Source organism: Limulus polyphemus, unplaced genomic scaffold (genome assembly GCF_000517525.1).
Source record: "Limulus polyphemus unplaced genomic scaffold, Limulus_polyphemus-2.1.2 Scaffold2361, whole genome shotgun sequence".
Taxonomy (NCBI): Eukaryota; Metazoa; Arthropoda; class Merostomata; order Xiphosura; family Limulidae; genus Limulus; species Limulus polyphemus.
Genome location: NW_013667971.1, coordinates 182,216 through 187,885, shown reverse-complemented (window position 1 = coordinate 187,885; position 5,670 = coordinate 182,216).

Genomic DNA, 5,670 nt, shown 5'->3' with positions numbered 1-5,670 from the left:
AGAGAAAGTAACTGAAAATACAGAACCTTCCCTGGGAGGTCCCCTCACCACGTACAGGAATCCACGTCGAGGGGAAAAATAGTTTTTATTGTAGAGCAAAGCCACACTGACCTATCTGCTGTGCCTATTGTGAAGAATCGAACGCTTGATTTTAGCGTTGTAAATCCGTAAACTTACCGCTGTTCCATCGGGGGGGGGGGAGAAATTGGGTCTGTAGTGGAAATTCAAATTAAGTTAGTTGCCAAATAGTTATTTTTCCATTCATAGTGAGAAGTTACAAGTGCTCAAAAATTTAAAAAGATGTGTTCATATGTTTCGGAAAAATACTGGAAGATGTCAGACTTGTCTGTACATGTTTAAGAGCAGATAATCAACCGTGTATATAAAAGCGAATATTCGATACTATATAACAATGATAAATAAAAACACGAAGCAACACCAAATATATATGGAAAGATAGAAAATAGCACCAACAAATAAATAAAAACACGAAAAGTTAAAGCAATTATTAGGGAAGTACAACAAGTCCTTGGGCCACTGTAAACCCGCTCCCTCTATGAAAACTTCATGAGATCATACCTTCTGGAAGATTATTATAATAGAAGTTAAAAAAATCCCTTGATTGCCTTTTTTGTATTTCAGTTTAAGATTGGTTCAGGACATTATTCACAACCACATATTATAGCTAAGCATACCTTTTATATCATGGGTAATGGTTTGTGTTTTCTTATATTGTACCCATTCACACACTACATTATGGCATGTTATGTATCATTAAAGTTAATAGGGTACCGAACAAGACTAAGATGACTATTTGGTGTTTTTGGCCATATTTAAGTGTATCTGACAGAAAAAGTGGAAATTATGAATGGAAACGAAAATTTCATTTTGTTCAACAAATATAATATTTAAGCTTATTTCAACCGTATATGCCAAGGAGTTCAGACCCTAAATATGTTTACAGGACAACAAAAATTTCATTTTGTTCAACAAATATAATATTTAAGCTTATTTCAACCGTATATGCCAAGGAGTTCAGACCCTAAATATGTTTACAGGACAACAAAAATTTCATTTTGTTCAACAAATATAATATTTAAGCTTATTTCAACCGTATATGCCAAGGAGTTCAGACCCTAAATATGTTTACAGGACAACAAAAATTTCATTTTGTTCAACAAATATAATATTTAAGCTTATTTCAACCATATGTGCCAAGGAGTTCAGACTCTAAATATGTCTACAGGACAACAAAAATTTAATTGTGATAAAATACACTGTTTTATTCATCCTCATCATCACTTCTCTCTTCGTTTAATTCAAATGTCTCATCAGCTAAACTGTAGAGAACTACGCCGTCATCATCATCATAACTTTCCTCCATAAATGTTTGTTTCTACCCGATTTGAAAAGATATCAACCAATTTCTGTGGAAAAATCCCCCCATCACACTAAAATTAAACGATGTTTTCACTTTCGTCAATTTTCCGTCCATGAATATCCGGATCGGAAATATCAGGTTATGGTATGTGGGAATTTTTTTCATAAGTAAAAGACACAAGTCACTACCATCATAATTAGAGAGAGACATCTTTTAGTCCTGATCTTTTATTTTACCAAATAATATCGAAATGTGTTTATGTGGGTATATTTTGGGTTTCTATAGAAACAGTAATCAAATTTCTTACTTCTTTCAAAAAATAGCTAGATACAGAGTTTGAAAAACCATATTTTTTACTAACAATTGTCTTATACATTTCGCCCCCCCCCCCCAGTGGCACAGCGGTATGTCTGCGGACTTACAACGCTAGAAACCGGGTTTCAATACCCGAGGTGGGCAAAGCACAGATAGCCTTTGTGTAGCTTTGTGCATAATGAACACAAACAAACATATACATTTCGAATTTCTTGAGCATGTTTAATGGCTTGATGTTTCCTTGTAGAGTCACAGCCAGAAAAGGTGTGTAATCCTAAAGAGCAGAACATAACTGCTGACAATGTTTCTTAATAAATGTTTTGATATCCAATACTCCGTGTTTATTTCAAACACTATGTCAAAATACAATCCTTGTACAATTTCGTCCACGACATACACAAATAATAGAAATGCCTCGGTATTTGAGGATCTTACAATGACTTCGTCAAAATCTTCAGACGACGAAGCAAGCTCTCAGCGAAGGAGCATCTGAGTTTCGGCTTCTTCTTAGAACGAAAACATTTCTGAAATAGGTAGGTATTGTGTAGTCACACCACAATGGCTAGTATAAGAAATACAAGTCTTTTCCTATACGAACAAAACCTCACGATTTAGAAGCGGAGAAGGAGTAGGATTTCTTTCACTACTCAGTTACGAGTAGCTTGACAAGATTGTTGGACAGAAATCATTTCCATTTCATGGTTTCTTGGATGAGGACCTTCTGGCAAGATATTTTGAGAAATGCTTCTTTGAAACCTTTCTACCAATTTAATTGAGTTTCTCCTGCATGTATCGTTAACAAGTCGACTCTATTAACCTATGGCAGAACCAAAAATACTTTCTGAGCAAGATCACCAAAATTATCAGGCAAACCTAGAAGAGCCTGAAAGATAACATTCCTATCAACTGTATAAACCCCATTTTTATTCTGACAGAAAAGCTATTCTGTGCCATTTCGTCCTCTAATTTGTAAAGACGTATTGATTTACCAATTTTCACTAATGATCTATTAGACGTTGATAATAGTCATGGAATGGTCAAGAGGGATGCAAGATCCTTTTTAAGATAAAGATTATTCTCTTCTGACCACATCGAGAGTTGGTCAAAAAGATTGTACTGTGACTTGAAAATTTTCTGTTGCGAGAATTTCTGTTTAGATTATTGTTGTGGATCTCTAAGTACATAAATATATTAAGGGACATTTTCAAAGGGTCATTGAAATCTAATGTTTTGCACACAAGTCTTGTTTGAAAAATTCCTTAAAGGCCTTTTTACCAGAAATTTTGCTGACAACAAATCATTAACAATGGAAACATGTGTCTTTACGCTAAATGATAGGCATATTAAATCTTCCTTCTCCTCAATATCGAATGGGTCAATGAAATTTGCAAATTACTGCAACCCTTTGTGGACATTTGTGTGACTTTGTTTGATCTTAAGTGGTCTCAGATGTTTTTGAGATGTCTCATCTGATTCGTAATTTCCGCTAATTCAAGGGAGGTTGTTATGTAGCTGCATCTGGTGTGTCTTGTTACACACAATCAATAATATGCAGGAAAAGTTTTGGTAAAGCCGATAATTACCCCATTTGACTTGGTATGTTGGTTTACTGTTTGTTCAGTAGTAATGTAGATTGCATTCCTTGAAGCTGTAACTGAAAGCCTAGAAACACTAAAACCATTATTGTGTTTATTTGTTTGTTGTTAAGCTGAAAACTACACAATGGGCTATTTGTATTGTGGCCAACACGAGTATTGAAACCCGGTTTTTAGCGGTTTAAGCCTTCAGACTCACTGCTGAGCCACTGAGGGGGGGGGGGTGTTATTTCGTAACAATGATTCTGCTCCAGAATGAGAAGTGAACAAATTAAGCAAATAAATGAAGTAGGCAGAGAGATACCAAGCGTAATTTGATGCTGAACAGTAAAGGATAAAGGTCTTGAATGAACAATAAATGCAGCAACCATACCCTGTGCAGGTATTGATCTCAAGACTGGGGAGTTTTCTTCATTGTTCTTTGCAATCAGAGTATTTTACAAACGGAATATAAAAGACTCTTTGTCAATTATTTTTTTATTAAGCTGTCTTTCTTTAGACATTCAATAATCAATCCTTGATAATATTTTTTGTTTCAACTCCGTAACTAAAGAATCGGAGGTGGTATATTCTTCAAATAAAAGAAACAAAACTCTTTCAATGATTTTTAATGTAAACTTATGTGCACACATTGCTCAGTTATAGTGCTTTCTAGACAATACTTTTTTTTATAGAACCACTAGCGCAGGTTCCTAATTCAATGATAATGTCTTCAAACCTTGATCCATGTAAAGTCTTTCCCAAAGCACTAAGATATGAACACATTGTGTATAAAATCTCTGGACCTACAATGACTTTTTACTGCTGCTGCTTTTAGTGAAATCTCAGCTACATATTTCACTAATCTCGCTTATTCAATGCAATATATTTTATTTATTTTCTTCTCACAAATAAAACATGTCACTGGGAAGTATAGTAGAGATCTGAGACCTTCGTCTTTTACCTGAGGAAAGTAATTCTTTAGTCATTTTCCTTGACACTTTTTCATTTACCAAGATACTTGATATTTGCAAAAGCCTGATAACGCGTACTGTGATACACATGTTTTGATTTATCAACAACGTTGGATACATTATGACAGACTCCATTTTATCTATTCTTCTCGTTTTCTAGCAATTGCTGCAAATTCAAATCCAGTATCTTTGTTCAATTAATTTCGTCTCACTTTGTTTGTTTGTATGAAGTTAAGCACAAAGCTACACAAAGGGATATCTGTGCTCTGCCCACCACGGATATCGAAACCCGGTTTCTAGCGTTGTAAGTCCGCAGACATACCGCTGTGCCACTGGGGAGCTTCCGATATGAATGACATATTCTCTCTAGGTACTATCTATTTTTATAAGCTTTCCTGGTTCGCTTCAAACTACCGGTTTTCTCGTCAGACATATTTATTTTTATAAGCTTTCCTGGTTCGCTTCAAACTAACCGGTTTGTCGTCAGACATTATTATTTTTCAATAACTGAGTTAATAACAGGCAAAAACGCATGCTAAGTAAGACACATCGGAAATATACTTCAAGAATGAAAATCGATGAACGCTGGGGAAGTATTTCATTTCCTAGTCTTTGACTCCACAAAACCCTAATTAATCAACTTTATCATTCTAATGAAGATTTTTAATTATTTTATACATACAGATGAATAGAAATAGAAATTAATAGATAAATATTAATTAAAAGTGCAAATAATAATCCTTTTTGTAATTCTTAAAGAATCTTCAATTTACCATTTTGACTCGAAAAATTTCATGAAAGATGTTATATGCTGACGTAATTCTGAAATCCCAAATTTGTAAAGAATTTGACATAAATGTGTTATAATATGAGCCCAAACAAATGACACTACGCATTCTTTAAATCAGCTCCATAGGAAAATTTTTATGTATTTGCATTTGGGGTAAGGCTACATTTTTGCTATCCTAAACATGCACACACTAAAGACAACAAATTAACGTAAATAGGCTTAGGATTCTTTGTTTGCTTCTTTGTAATTAAGCACAAAGCTACACGATGGGCTATCTGTGCTCTGCCAACCACGGGTATCGAAACCCGGTTTCTAGCGTTGTAAGTCAGAATACATACCCGCTGTGCGAATGGGGGGCTAGGCTTAAGAACATTAGGTAAGAGACTCATCTTTATGCTGAAACCAATTCTGAATTCATATGATATGTTATAAACTTCCCGATTCTGTTAAAGAAACGATAAAATCAAGAAATCGCGATTATCTCCCTTATTGATGATTTTATATATTAAAAAATCCACAATATTAAAACCTTTTTACAATCGTTTGCTGTTAGTTAATAACCAAGTATAAATCTGCTTAAAATAAGATTGAAATTTATGTTAGAATTATAAAAAACTAATTAAAAATAATTATTTT